We start from the raw sequence: 16,339 nt of genomic DNA, 5'->3' as shown, positions 1-16,339 counted from the left end.
TGACATCATTTTCTGGAATTTTCCAAGCTGTCTAAAGGCACAGTCAACTTAGTGTATGTAAACTTCTGACCCACTGGAATTGTGATACAGTGAATTATAACTGAAATCATCTGTCTGTAAACAATTGTTGGAAAAATTACTTGTGTCATGCACAAAGTAGATGTCCTAACCGACTTGCCAAAACTATAGTTTGTTAACAAGAAATTTGTGGAGTGGTTGAAAAATGAGTTTTAATGACTCCAACCTAAGTGTATGTAAACTTCTGACTTCAACTGTGGGTAAGAATAGAGGGGTATTTATCTACTATCTGCCACTATTGTATCTTTGTATTAGTCCTCTTATTTGACTGTACCCTGATTTTGTGTTGAAACTCACAGAAGTGGAGAGTGGAGACAGTTATTAAATATTAAAGCATTAGACCTCTCACTAAAGGCTTCAGTCATACAAAAACTATACTTAAATGCGAACTGGTTCTCTAGTAGATTAGTAAGAATGACTCACCCCATGTTCAAGAATGGCCTTTTTCCCTTTATTCAGATTACATTATCCAAATATCCCTATTTTTAAAACAAGCCTTAGAAAGTTGGTTGCCATCCAAGTTTAATCCAACAGAAAAGACAGAACAAATATTACAACAAATATTATGGTTAAACTCAAATATACTACTTCATTTAAAAAACTGTTTAAAAACGGTAACATCTTTGTAAATTATATCATAAATCGGACTGGTGGAGTTATGTCACACATGCAGCTAACAAAATATATGGATATGTCTGCTCTATTCAATATTATAATCAACTAATTGCAGCATTACCGCAACAATGGATGAGGCAAGTGGAAGGGGGAAAAGGTAATGAACTTGTCTGTCAGCCCTGCATTAAAGACCAAAAGTGGTTAAAGAAAATTGTGATAAATTTAAAAGTATACCAGTTTCATTTAAGAACAAAAGAATTACAGCCTTACAGGTTGCAAAATAGTTGGGAAGAGATTTTTGATGTACCGATTCCATGGCACATGGTTTAGAAACTGATACACAAAACGACGCCGGATTCAAAACGTTGAGTTTTTCAATTTAAATTATTATATAAAATTCTTGCAACCAATAGAGTGTTATATACAGTGGGGAGAACAAGTATTTGATACACTGCCGATTTTGCAGGTTTTCCTACTTACAAAGCATGTAGAGGTCTGTCATTTTTATCATAGGTACACTTCAACTGTGAGAGACGGAATCTAAAACAAAAATCCAGAAAATCACATTGTATGATTTTTAAGTAATTCATTTGCATTTTATTGCATGACATAAGTATTTGATCACCTACCAACCAGTAAGAATTCCGGCTCTCACAGACCTGTTAGTTTTTCTTTAAGAAGCCCTCCTGTTCTCCACTCATTACCTGTATTAACTGCACCTGTTTGAACTCGTTACCTGTATAAAAGACACCTGTCCACACACTCAATCAAACAGACTCCAACCTCTCCACAATGGCCAAGACCAGAGAGCTGTGTAAGGACATCAGGGATAAATTGTAGACCTGTACAAGGCTGGGATGGGCTACAGGACAATAGCCAAGCAGCTTGGTGAGAAGGCAACAACTGTTGGCACAATTATTAGAAAATGGAAGAAGTTCAAGATGACGGTCAATCACCCTCGGTCTGGGGCTCCATGCAAGATCTCACCTCGTGGGGCATCAATGATCATGAGGAATGTGAGGGATCAGCCCAGAACTACACGGCAGGACCTGGTCAATGACCTGAAGAGAGCTGGGACCACAGTCTCAAAGAAAACCATTAGTAACACACTACGCCGTCATGGATTAAAATCCTGCAGCGCACGCAAGGTCCCCCTGCTCAAGCCAGCGCATGTCCAGGCCCGTCTGAAGTTTGCCAATGACCATCTGGATGATCCAGAGGAGGAATGGGAGAAGGTCATGTGGTCTGATGAGACAAAAATAGAGCTTTTTGCTCTAAACTCCACTCGCCGTGTTTGGAGGAATAGAAGGATGAGTACAACCCCAAGAACACCATCCCAACCGTGAAGCATGGAGGTGGAAACATCATTTTTTGGGGATGCTTTTCTGCAAAGGGGACAGGACGACTGCACCGTATTGAAGGGAGGATGGATGGGGCCATGTATCGCGAGATCTTGACCAACAACCTCCTTCCCTCAGTAAGAGCATTGAAGATGGGTCGTGGCTGGGTCTTCCAGCATGACAACGACCCGAAACACACAGCCAGGGCAACTAAGGAGTGGCTCCGTAAGAAGCATCTCAAGGTCCTGGAGTGGCCTAGCCAGTCTCCAGACCTGAACCCAATAGAAAATCTTTGGAGGGAGCCGAAAGTCCGTATTGCCCAGCGACAGCCCCGAAACCTGAAGGATCTGGAGAAGGTCTGTATGGAGGAGTGGGCCAAAATCCCTGCTGCAGTGTGTGCAAACCTGGTCAAGAACTACAGGAAATGTATGATCTCTGTAATTGCAAACTAAGGTTTCTGTACCAAATATTCAGTTCTGCTTTTCTGATGTATCAAATACTTATGTCATGCAATAAAATGCAAATTAATTAATTAAAAATCATACAATGTGATTTTCTGGATTTTTGTTTTAGATTCCTTCTCTCACAGTTGAAGTGTACCTATGATAAAAATTACAGACCTCTACATGCTTTGTAAGTAGGAAAACCTGCAAAATTGTCAGTGTATCAAATACTTGTTCTCCCCACTGTATATGGGGGATACAACCATCCCAGCTCTGCAGATTTTGATGTGAAGAGACAGGATCATTAGATCACTTGTTTTGGTACTTCTATATGTGGCTTGTTTTTAGTCGCAGGTTCAGGAATAGCTGAAGAATTCCAACATTTATCTGGAGCTAACTCTGCAAATAGCACTGCTGGTGAATTGCAAAACATTTTATCGTTCATTTACAATCTATAGAAACTATGAGAATAGAAAGATTCAGGACTTTTGTGAAACATCAAAGCATAGTTGAAAAATATATGGCAAATAGAAATCCAAACTGGATGGTGTTCAGAGATGGGAGGGGTTGAGTGGAGCTGAAGGGTGGGACAAAAAATATATAAATAAATAAATAAACTAATTTAAAATATATTGTGTCCGTAAAATGTATATATACAAAAATATAAATGCAACATGCAACAATTTCAATGATTTTACTGAGTTACAGTTCATATAAAGAAATCATGCAATTAAAAAAAATTCACTAGGCCCTAATCTATGGATTTCACATAACTGCGCAGGGGCGCATCCATCGGCGGGCCTGGGAGGGCATAGGCCCAACCACTTGGGAGCCAGGCCCAGCCAAAAGGGCTTTATTACAGACAGAAATACTCCTCAGTTTCATCAGCTGTCCGGGTGGCTGGTCTCAGATGATCCCGCAGGTGAAGAAGCCGGATGTGGAGGTCCTGGACTGGTGTGGTTACACGTGGTCTGCAGTTGTCAGGTCTGTTGGACGTACTGCAAAATTCTCTAATGTTGGAGGCGGCTTATTGTAGAGAAATTAACATTACATTCTCTGGCAACAGCTCTGGTGGACATTCCTGCAGTCAGCATGTCAATTGCACACTCCCTCAAAACTTGAGACGTCTGTGGCATTGTGTTTTATGTGACAAAACGGCACATTTTAGAGTGGCCTATTATTGTCCCCAGAACAAGGTGCACCCTTGTAAATGTTATGCAGTTTAATCAGCTTCTTTATATGCCTCACCTGTCAGGTAGATGGATTTCTTAGCAAAGGAGATATGCTCAACAACAGGAATGTAAACAAATTTGTGCTAAAATGTGAGATAAATAAGCTTTTTCTGCGCATGGAAAATTTCAGGGATCTTTTATTTCAGCTCATAAAACATGGGACCAACACTTGTTCAGTATAGTATGTATAAGCCTAAGTATTGTTGTCAATTAGGGGAGGGATGATAGCGTTAGGAGAATATAATATAGAAGGAAAAGATATTAAAGATATTTACCCAAACATATATGGGGGATTGGAAAAAATGCAGACAATTACATTGATAGAAGCCACAAGCTGTCTGCAATAGTAAGGCATGCACACTCACTGGCCCTCCAGAAATGGAGAAATTGCTGCCTCTGAATGCTCTATTTCTCTATGGATTCTTGTGAAGGAAATCTCATACAGTGTTCCAGGTATGTGCCAGGCCACCATACAGGGAAAGGAAAGTATGGAGAATGGATTGTAGGGAGAGCAATACGTTCCCTGTCCTGGCAGGCTCTTTACTGGGGCATTAACACTGTAGCTAACAATTACAAGACCTTGGCTGCTTCAGAGTACAGATATCAGCTGAATGCAGGGACTCATTGTGGATTTGGAAAAAATGCCTGGCATGTTACTGTATGATCCGTTAAGTGCAGGGGTGTCCGGAACATGACAAGGGTGACTGAAAAATCTTGATTAGACCACACATAAAGTGGAGCTGTATTGTAACATAACATAACTTAACATAACGTAGGATCTGATAATCAACATTCTGCCAATTCTCTGCCATTTACGTAGTTATTCTATGTTTTAACAGGTCAATCCTAATACAGTAAGATCCTGATAAGATTGGACAACAAGGGCACTTCAACAGTCACTTCTAAGGGTACTACAATGAAGGGGACACCTTTGATCAGTCTCCTTCTATCAGACCTGATTTCCCCTTCTATCAGACCTTACTTTAAGGGTCAGTCAGCGTGGAGCCGATGGTGCTGATGATATAATCGACTTTGAGCTGGACGATCTAGTCCTTGTCCTCCAGCCAATCCTGCACTCCGTCTGCTCGGTGCGGCAAAACCACAGGCCGGCCACGCAGCCGCTCATCTTGATGACCTCACGAGGGCACAGGAAGGGCAGGAACTCACACTTCTCCTCTTTGACCAGCTCCATCTGAGGAAAAGGATAGCATATGTTTTTTTTATGTTGTCTTTTTATATTGCTCTCAGCTCCCCTTCCCCCTATTCTACCCTACTGGTGCGTAACTGGCTGCATGGAAGTCAGGCGCAGGAGAGCAGAACTGGGTAATAACCGGAGCAGTTTAATATGCAAAACCAACGGCACCCAGAACAACAAAATATGGGTACAAAATAACCTGTCGTGAACCAGTCAGAGTGCACAAGCACTTTACAACAAACAATTTCACACACAGACTTGGGGGGAACAGAGGGTTAAATACACAACAAGTTATGAGGGAATGTAAACCAGGTGTGTGGGAAAACAAGACAAAACAAATGGAAAATGAAAGGTGGATCGGCGATGGCTAGAAGACCGGTGACGTCGACCGCCGAACGCCGCCCTAACAAGGAGAGGAACTGACTTCGGCGGAAGTCGTGACACCTACCCTTTGTTCCCAACTTGTCTGCAGGACTTTTAAGAATTAAACATAATTGTTTGAAACATGAAAACATTTCTATACAAAAGACATGTTTTGACGTCATGTTGAGGAAATGTCATTCATTTATCTCAGGACTAAATCCAGCAAACCCGGTAAGATTCCCATTAAGTTCTAGTCAGGGTTTTCTCACACATTAGGACAATAACCCCCCAAAAATAAAAATATTTGTTTTTGAAGAAAAAATGTTTTTTTGTAAACTTTTTTTTCAGTTGAAAAATCCTTGGAATGTTCTCCTAACATTCATTAAAATGTTGTGCACAACATCTGTAACAACTCCCACAGATCATACCCCAAAATTTCTCATAAGGTTTCCAGGTAATGCAATAACATAATGTACCAGAAATATTTCCTAGCAAACTAAAATTGATTCTGTGAAAGTTCCCAGAACATTCGTTAGGTTGCGGCAAATGTTCTCATAAAACAATAACTGTCCAGTCATGCTGATGGTTGAACAATGTTTGTATAAACATTTGCCTGATGTTTCAAGAACGTACCCAGAACTCATTTTGTCTGTTTTTTAAAGTTACCAGAATGTTTCATTATGTTGTGGGAACAGTCTGGTGGGGACATCAGAAAATGTATGTTTCCAGAACACAAAAAAACTTTCCAGTTGTGCGGATGATTATACAATGTTACTTTTAGTGTGCAAAAAAACATTCACCTGATGTTGCAAGAATGTATCTAGAACACATTTAATCTGTTATTTAAAGGTTCCCAGAATGTTTAATTAGGTTGTGGTAACAGTCTGGTGGGAACAATGTGGGGACATCACAAAGATATGTTCCCAAAACACAAAAAACTGTCTAGTTGTGTTGACATTCAGATAATGTTTGTATCAGGGTGCAAAAAATATTCCTTTGATGTTGCAAGAATGTTCACAAAACAGCATTTCTGAGTTCTTTAAAGGTTGTGGGAACAGTGTGGATACATTACAACATTAGTATGAAGGAAGTAAGATTTTGTTTTGTGAGCCAATGCTAACTAGCGTTAGCTCAATGACTGGAAGTCTATGGATGTCCACTAGCATGCTAGTAGATAGACTTCCAGTCATTGCGCTAACAGTAGTTAGCATTGGCTCCCAAAATTCTCTCTAACTTCCTCCATACTAGACACAGAGACATAAAAATGGTATCCACGAGTTAATTTGACTGGAGAAGTAGTATCATTAGGCTATTTACAGTGCCTTCAGAAAGTATTCACATCTCTTGACTTATTCCAAAAAATGTTGTGTTACAGCCTGAATTTAAAATATATTAAATTGAGATTGTGTGTCACTGGCCTACACACAATACCCCATAATATCAAAGTGAAATTATGTTTTTAGACATTTTTGAAAAGTTGAAATATCTTGAGTCAATAAGTATTCAACCCCTTTGTTACGGCAAGTCTAAATAAGTTCAGGAGTCACATGCTAAGTTGCATTGACTCACTCTGTGGGCCATAATAGTGTTTAACATGAATTCTGACTGACTACATCATCTCTGTACCCCACACATAGAAATATCTGTAAGGTCCCTCAGTCGAGCAGTGACAGTGATTTCTCCTGTGATAGGAGAAAACTGAGGATAGATCAACAACATTGTAGTTACTCCACAATACTAATCAAAATTACAGAGTGAAAAGAAGAAAGCTTGTACAGAATAAAAATATTCCAAACATGCATCCACTAAAGTAAAACTCCAAAAAATGTGGCAAAGATATGAACTTTATGTCCTGAATACAAAGCGTTATGTTTGGGGCAAATCCAACACAAAACATATTTTCAAGCATGGTGGTAGCTGCATCATGTTATGGGTATGCTTGTCGTCGGCAAGGTCTTAGGAGTTGTTTAGGCAAAATCCTAGAGGAAAACCTGGTTCAGTCTGGTTTCCAACAGACCCTGGGAGACAAATTCACCTTTGAGCAGGACAATAACCTGAAACACAAGTCCAAATATACTCTGGAGTTGCTTACCAAGATGACAGTGAATGTTTCTGACTGGCCTAGAGACAGTTTTGACTTTAACTGGCATGATATCAATGGAAAGACTTGAAAATGACTGTCTAGCAATGATCAACAAACAACTTGACAGAACTTGAAAAATAATAATGTGCAAATATTGTACAATCCAGGTGTAAATGCTGCCAAAGGGGATTCTAACATGCATTGACTCAGGGGGGTGAATACTTATGTAAATTAGATATTTCTGTATTTCATTTTCATTAAATTAGCAAAGATTTCACTTTGTCGTTTTGGGGTATTGTGTGTAAATGTGTGAGAAAAAAATATTGTAATCCATTTTGAATGCAGGCTTTAACACAACAAAATAAGGAATACGTCTAGGGTGTGAATACTTTCCGAAGGCACTGTATTACTATGATATGGAGCCCATTTTCACATCTTTTTCCCATTTCCCCTGCTATGGTTTTCTTTGAATTGATGATCAAACTTTATGATTTCCACACAGAAGCTTAAAACCATTCAACGACAGAGGACTAATTACCGTGGCTGTCCACAGCAGTGCACAGTAGGGGGACAGACAGGCTGTTATAATGGCCGTGGTCCCCCCTGCCTCTGTTAAGCATATTGTCTGAATTCACATTAGTGCAACGCCCTGGTCTTATGCAGTATATTCACCTTACTGACATGCATGATTTAAAAACCTTGGCCATTAAAAAAATTACATAAAAATCTACAGTAAAGAGGCATTGTGTATTTATGTTATTTCTGTAATGTGTGTTTGAGGCCTGTATAGATATGTTATTTGAAACTCAAAGGTTAAAGTATCTCACTTTCTTACTATCTTTAAAAATCAATTATATTATTTCTGTTTCCATGCCATCAATTGTTTTCTTTGATTGTTTCATGGAGAAAAAAAAATATTCAGAGAATAAACCTGGTTTCATAATCGCGTCAAGAGTTTTTTCCTTTTTTTTCTTTCATAAAAAAACTGAAGACGTTTTTACAGTGCAATAACTTCTTTCTTACTTTTTCACAGAAAAGACAAAAGGACAATGTGAATGGCCATGAGCTTATAACCAAGACGAAAGCCACCGTCAGCTACCTAGCCAATCTATATGAATAACAAATGTAAGAAGAGCCACCAGAAATGAAGTGTGTCAAAAGCAGTCAGCTAGCTGCATATAGAGGCTACAGGCCTATTGGAATAGCGGCTGTAAAGATCAGTATGTTCATAGCTACTGGGTCATGGTCAGAAACAGTTTAGTGAGTAATTGAGCATGGTCAGGTTCTATTCAAACTTAAGATCCGTATGTATGTATAACTCATGAATTGATTTCAAAGATCGAATTTTTGCTAAAATACAAGTTCAGCTATAATTCTGCCCAAGGCCCGTATTCAAAAAGTATCTCAGAGTAGGAGGACATAATCAATACTGTGGTCAAAAGAGCATCTTCTGAAGGAACTTTAAAGCCACTGTTAAGAGCCATGCTCTGAGAGGTTCTAGCTTTATGGCACAGTCAAACGCTGTGTCACCAGCACCCAGCATGATGACCACACCATGGAGCTCAGGCTGCTGAGACTTACAGCTACACATGCCTGAGGAAGCAAGAGTGGGGTAAGAAGGGATGGAGAGAGAGAGACAGACAACGTGAGGATTTGCCCTGCTCTTACAGTGCATTCGGAAATTATTTAGACCCCTTGACTTTTTCCAGACTTTGTTACATTGCAGCCTTAATCTACACACATTACCCTATAATGACAAAGCAAAAACTGGTTTTTAGAAATGTTTGCAAATGTATAAAAATAAAAAAACGGAAATATCACATTTACATAAGTATTTCGACCCCTTTGCTCAGTACTTTGGTTCGACCTCTTTGCTCAGTCGCATTTCGCTTCGCTCCACAGGTAGTATTACATTTAATTTAATTTCATTACAGTACAACAGTTTGATTTGTTTGATCTTAGCAATTTTTTCTTAGCTAGCTACATAGCCGTCTTTGTATCAAAGATAATTGTGTAGTTTAGAGTAATTATCGAGGTTAGCTAGCCAGCTATTTTCGTCCTTCTAACGTAGTCAACACTGCTAGCTAGCCAGCTAGCCAACTCCTACCGAATAGCAGCACTGTAGAAACTATTACATTACAACGGAACGACTTGATTAGTGTACTGTTAGCTAGCTACATAGTTGTCTTTGCTGTCTTTGTATCCAAGATAATTGTGTAGTTTAGAGTAATTATCGAGGTTATCGAGGTTACCTAGCCAGTTATCGAGGTTACCTAGCCAGCTACACTTTCAAACAAAGTCAACAACGCAGCCACTGCTAGCTAGCCTACTTCACCAGCCAGCAGTACTGTATCATTTTAGTCAATAAGATTTTTTGCAACGTAAGCTTAACTTGCTGAACATTCGAGACGTGTAGTCCACTTGTCATTCCAATCTCCTTTGCACTAGCGTAGCCTCTTCTGTAGCCTGTCAACTATGTGTCTGTCTATCCCTCTTCTCTCCTCTCTGCACAGACCATACAAACGCTTCACACCGCGTGGTCGCTGCCACTCTAACCTGGTGGTCCCAGCGCGCACGACCCACGTGGAGTTCCAGGTCTCCGGCAGCCTCTGGAACTGCCGATCTGCGGCCAACAAGGCAGAGTTCATCTCAGCCTATGCTTCCCTCCAGTCCCTCGACTTCTTGGCACAGACGGAAACATGGATTACCACAGATAACACTGCTACTCCTACTGCTCTCTCCTCGTCTGCCCACGTGTTCTCGCACACCCCGAGAGCTTCTGGTCAGCGGGGTGGTGGCACTGGGATCCTCATCTCTCCCAAGTGGACATTCTCTCTTTCTCCCCTGACCCATCTGTCTATCGCCTCCTTTGAATTCCATGCTGTCACAGTTACCAGCCCTTTCAAGCTTAACATCCTTATCATTTATCGCCCTCCAGGTTCACTTGGAGAGTTCATCAATGAGCTTGACGTCTTGATAAGTTCCTTTCCTGAGGATGGCTCACCTCTCACAGTTCTGGGTGACTTTAACCTCCCCACGTCTACCTTTGACTCATTCCTCTCTGCCTCCTTCTTTCCACTCCTCTCCTCTTTTGACCTCACCCTCTCACCTTCCCCCCCTACTCACAAGGCAGGCAATACGCTTGACCTCATCTTTACTAGATGCTGTTCTTCCACTAATCTCATTGCAACTCCCCTCCAAGTCTCCGACCACTACCTTGTATCCTTTTCCCTCTCGCTCTCATCCAACACTTCCCACACTGCCCCTACTCGGATGGTATCGCGCCGTCCCAACCTTCGCTCTCTCTCCCCCGCTACTCTCTCCTCTTCCATCCTATCATCTCTTCCCTCTGCTCAAACCTTCTCCAACCTATCTCCTGATTCTACCTCCTCAACCCTCCTCTCCTCCCTTTCTGCATCCTTTGACTCTCTATGTCCCCTATCCTCCAGGCCGGCTCGGTCCTCCCCTCCTGCTCCGTGGCTCGACGACTCATTGCGAGCTCACAGAACAGGGCTCCGGGCAGCCGAGCGGAAATGGAGGAAAACTCGCCTCCCTGCGGACCTGGCATCCTTTCACTCCCTCCTCTCTACATTCTCCTCTTCTGTCTCTGCTGCTAAAGCCACTTTCTACCACTCTAAATTCCAAGCATCTGCCTCTAACCCTAGGAAGCTCTTTGCCACCTTCTCCTCCCTCCTGAATCCTCCTCCCCCCCCCCCCCCCCTCCTCCCTCTCTGCGGATGACTTCGTCAACCATTTTGAAAAGAAGGTCGACGACATCCGATCATCGTTTGCTAAGTCAAACGACACCGCTGGTTCTGCTCACACTGCCCTACCCTGTGCTTTGACCTCTTTCTCCCCTCTCTCTCCAGATGAAATCTCGCGTCTTGTGACGGCCGGCCGCCCAACAACCTGCCCGCTTGACCCTATCCCCTCCTCTCTTCTCCAGACCATTTCCGGAGACCTTCACCCTTACCTCACCTCGCTCATCAACTCATCCTTGACCGCTGGCTACGTCCCTTCCGTCTTCAAGAGAGCGAGAGTTGCACCCCTTCTGAAAAAACCTACACTCGATTACTCCGATGTCAACAACTACAGACCAGTATCCCTTCTTTCTTTTCTCTCCAAAACTCTTGAACGTCCCGTCCTTGGCCAGCTCTCCTGCTATCTCTCTCAGAATGACCTTCTTGATCCAAATCAGTCAGGTTTCAAGACTAGTCATTCAACTGAGACTGCTCTTCTCTGTGTCAAGGAGGCGCTCCGCACTGCTAAAGCTAACTCTCTCTCCTCTGCTCTCATCCTTCTAGACCTATCGGCTGCCTTTGATACTGTGAACCATCAGATCCTCCTCTCCACCCTCTCCGAGTTGGGCATCTCCGGCGCGGCCCACGCTTGGATTGCATCCTACCTGACAGGTCGCTCCTACCAGGTGGCGTGGCGAGAATCTGTCTCCGCACCACGTGCTCTCACCACTGGTGTCCCCCAGGGCTCTGTTCTAGGCCCTCTCCTATTCTCGCTATACACCAAGTCACTTGGCTCTGTCATATCCTCACATGGTCTCTCCTATCATTGCTATGCAGACGACACACAATTCATCTTCTCCTTTTCCCCTTCTGATAACCAGGTGGCGAATCGCATCTCTGCATGTCTGGCAGACATATCAGTGTGGATGACGGATCACCACCTCAAGCTGAACCTCGGCAAGACGGAGCTGCTCTTCCTCCCGGGGAAGGACTGCCCGTTCCATGATCTCGCCATCACGGTTGACAACTCCATTGTGTCCTCCTCCCAGAGTGCTAAGAACCTTGGCGTGATCCTGGACAACACCCTGTCGTTCTCAACTAACATCAAGGCGGTGACCCGTTCCTGTAGGTTCATGCTCTACAACATTCGCAGAGTACGACCCTGCCTCACACAGGAAGCGGCGCAGGTCCTAATCCAGGCACTTGTCATCTCCCGTCTGGATTACTGCAACTCGCTGTTGGCTGGGCTCCCTGCCTGTGCCATTAAACCCCTACAACTCATCCAGAACGCCGCAGCCCGTCTGGTGTTCAACCTTCCCAAGTTCTCTCACGTCACCCCGCTCCTCCGCTCTCTCCACTGGCTTCCAGTTGAAGCTCGCATCCGCTACAAGACCATGGTGCTTGCCTACGGAGCTGTGAGGGGAACGGCACCTCCGTACCTTCAGGCTCTGATCAGGCCCTGCACCCAAACAAGGGCACTGCGTTCATCCACCTCTGGCCTGCTCGCCTCCCTACCTCTGAGGAAGTACAGTTCCCGCTCAGCCCAGTCAAAACTGTTCGCTGCTCTGGCACCCCAATGGTGGAACAAACTCCCTCACGACGCCAGGTCAGCGGAGTCAATCACCACCTTCCGGAGACACCTGAAACCCCACCTCTTTAAGGAATACCTAGGATAGGATAAAGTAATCCTTCTAACCTCCCCCCCCTTAAAAGAGTTAGATGCACTATTGTAAAGTGGTTGTTCCACTGGATATCAGAAGGTGAATGCACCAATTTGTAAGTCGCTCTGGATAAGAGCGTCTGCTAAATGACTTAAATGTAAAAATGTAAATGTACTTTGTTGAAGCACCTTTGGCAGCGATTACAGCCTCGAGTCAAATCAAATTAAACTTTATTTGCCACAATCGCCGAAAACAACAAGTGTAGACTTTACCGTGAAATGCTTATTTACAAGCCCTTAACCAACAGTGCAGTTCAAGAAGAAGAACATTTTTACCAAGTAGGCTAAAATAAAAAGTAATAATAAAAAGTAACACAATAAGAATAACAATAACGAGGCTATATACAGGGGGCACAGGTACCGAGTCAGTGTGCAGGGGTACAGGCTAGTTGAAGTAATCTGTACATGTAGGTGGGGGCGAAGTGACTATGCATAGGTAACAAACAAACAGCGAGTAGCAGCAGTGTACAAGAGGGGGGTTGTCAATGTAAATTGCCCGGTGGCGATTTTAATGAATTGTTCAGCAGTCTCATGGCTTGGTGGTAGAAGCTATTGAGTAGCCTTTTGGTCCTAGACCTGGCATTCCGGTACGCTTGCTGTGCGGTAGCAGAGAAAACAGTCTATAACTTGGGTGACTCGAGTCTCTGACAATTTAATGGGCTTTCCTCTGATGCCGTCTATTATATAGGTCCTGGATGGCAGGAAGCTTGGCCCCGGATGGCAGGAAGCTTGGCCCCAGTGATGTACTGGGCTGTTCGCATTACCCTCTGTAGCGCCTTACGGTCAGATGCCGAGCAGTTGCCATACCAGGCAGTGATGCATCGGGTCAGGATGCTCTCGATGGTGCAGCTGTAGAACCTTTTGAGGATCTGGGGGCCCATGCCAAATCTTTTCAGACTCCTGAGGGGGAAAAGGTTTTGTTGTGCCCTCTTCATGACTGTCTTGGTATGTTTGGACCATGATAGTTCGTCGGTGATGTGGACACCAAACTACTTGAAACTCTCGACCTGCTCCACTACAGTCCCATCGATGTTAATGGGGGCCTGTTCGGCCCGCCTTTTCCTGTAGTCCACGATCAGCTCCTTTGTCTTGCTCACATTGAGGGAGAGGTTGTTGTCCTGGCACCACACTGCCAGTTCTCTGACCTCCCTATAGGCCGTCTCATCGTTGTCGTGATCAGGCCTACCATCGTTGTATCATCAACAAACTTATTGATGGTGTTGGAGTCGTGTTTGGCCACACAGTCGTGGGTGAACAGGGAATACAGGAGGGTACTAAGTACACACCCCTGAGGGGTCCCAGTGTTAAGGATCAGCGTGGCGTATATGTTGTTGCCTAAACTTACCACCTGGGCGCCGCCAGTCACAAAGTCCAGGATCCAGTTGCAGAGGGAGGTGTTTAGTGCCAGAGTCCTTAGCTTAGTGATGAGCTTTGTGGGCACTATGGTGTTGAACGCTGAGCTGTAGTTGATGAACAGCATTCTCACATAGGTGTTCCTTTTGTCCAGGTGACGAAGGCCGGTGTGGAGTGCGATTGAGATTGTGTCATCTGTGGATCTGTTGGGGCGGTATGCAAATTGGAGTGGGTCTAGGGTGCCTGGGAGGATGCTGTTGATATGAGCCATGACCAGCCTTTCAAAGCACTTCATGGCTACCGACGTGAGTGCCACGGGGCAGTAATCATTTAGGCAGGTTACCTTCGCTTCCTTGGGCACAGGGACTATGGTGGTCTGCTTGAAACATGTAGGTATTACAGACTCGGTCAGGGAGAGGTTGAAAATGTCAGTGAAGACACTTGCCAGTTGGTCCGCGCATGCTTTGAGTACATGTCCTGGTAATTCATCTGGCCCAGAGGCTTTGTGAATGTTGACCTGTTTAAAGGTTTTGTTCACATTGGCTACCAAGAGTGTTACCACACAGTCATCCAGAACAGCTGGTGCTCTCGTGCATGCTTCAGTGTTGCTTGCCTCGAAGCGAGCATAAAAGGCATTTAGCTCGTCTGGTAGGCTCACATCACAGGGCAGCTCACGTCTGGGTTCCCCTTTGTAGTCCGCAATAGTTTTCCAGCCCTGCCACATCCGACGAGCATCAGAGCTGGTGTAGTAGGATTCAATCTTAATCCTGTATTGACACTTTGCTTGTTTGATGGTTCGTCTAATTTCTTATAAGCGTCCGGATTAGTCTCCCTCTCCTTGAAAGTGGCAGCTCTAGTCTTTAGTTCGATGCGGACGTTGCTTGTAATCCATGGCTTCTGGTTGGGATATGTACGTACAGTCACTGTGGGGACGACGTCATCAATGCACTTATTGATGAAGCCGATGACTGAGGTGGTGTATTCCTCAATGTCATTGGATGAATCCCAGAACATATTGTAGTATGTGCTAGCGAAACAGTCCTGTAGTGTATCATCCGCGTCATCTGACCACTTCTGTATTGAGCGAGTCACTGGTACTTCCTGCTTTAGTTTTTGCTTGTAAACAGGAATAAAGAGGATAGAATTGTAGTCAGATTTGCCAAATGGAGGGTGGAGGAGAGCTTTGAATGCATCTCGGTGTGGAGTAAAGGTGGTCTAGGATATTTTTCCCCCTGGTTGCACATGTGACATGCTGGTAAAAAATTTATAAAACTGATTTAAGTTTGCCTGCATTAAAGTCCCCGGCCACTAGGATCGCCGCTTCTGGGTGAGCATTTTCTTCTTTGCTAATGGCCTTATAGAGTTGGTTGAGAGCGGTCTTAGTGCCAGCTTCGCTTTGTGGTGGTAAATAGATGGCTACGAATAATACAGATGAGAACTCTCTTGGTAGATAGTGTGATCGACTGCTTATCATAAGGTACTCTTCCTCAGGCGAGCAATACCAAGAGACTTCTTTAATATTAGACATCACTCACCAGCTGTTATTGGCAAAAAAACACACACCCCCACCCCTCGTCAAATCAAATCAAATTTTATTGGTCACATACACATGGTTTTGCAGATGTTAATGCGAGTGTAGCGAAATGCTTGTGTTTCTAGTTCCGACCGTGCAGTAATATCTAACAAGTAATCTAACAATTTCACAACAACTACCTTATACACACAAGTGTAGAGGAATGAATAAGAATATGTACATATAAATATATGGATGAGTGATGGCCATGCGGCATAGGCAAGATGCAGTAGATGATATAGAGTAAAGTATATACATATGAGATGAGTAATGTAGGCTATATAAACATTATATAAAGTGGCATTGTTGAAAGTGACTAGTGATACATTTATTACATCCAATTTTGATTATTAATGTGGCTAGAGATTTGAGTCAGTATGTTGACAGCAGTATGTTGGCAGCAGCCACTCAATGTTAGTGATGGCTGTTAAATAGACAGGTAAGTGCCTTTCCAAATCATGTCCTGTTGCTCAGGCCCTGAAGCCAGGATATGCATATAATTGGTACCATTGGAAAGAAAACACTTCGAAGTTTGAAGAAATGTTAAAATAATGTAGGAGAATATAACACAATAGATATGGTAGGAGAAAATCCAAAGAAAAAC

The 16,339-nt window shown here is 43.4% G+C and overlaps 1 pseudogene; it reads right to left on the bottom strand.

The window, feature by feature from the left end:
• The window catches only part of LOC139559580 (dihydropyrimidine dehydrogenase [NADP(+)]-like), a 151,650-nt pseudogene that overhangs the window by 65,693 nt on the left and 69,618 nt on the right, over nucleotides 1–16,339 (bottom strand).

This window comes from Salvelinus alpinus, chromosome 30 (genome assembly GCF_045679555.1).
Source record: "Salvelinus alpinus chromosome 30, SLU_Salpinus.1, whole genome shotgun sequence".
NCBI classification, from domain to species: domain Eukaryota; kingdom Metazoa; phylum Chordata; class Actinopteri; order Salmoniformes; family Salmonidae; genus Salvelinus; species Salvelinus alpinus.
Note: the sequence above shows the minus strand (reverse complement) of the source record. Positions and strands in the feature narration are given on the sequence as shown.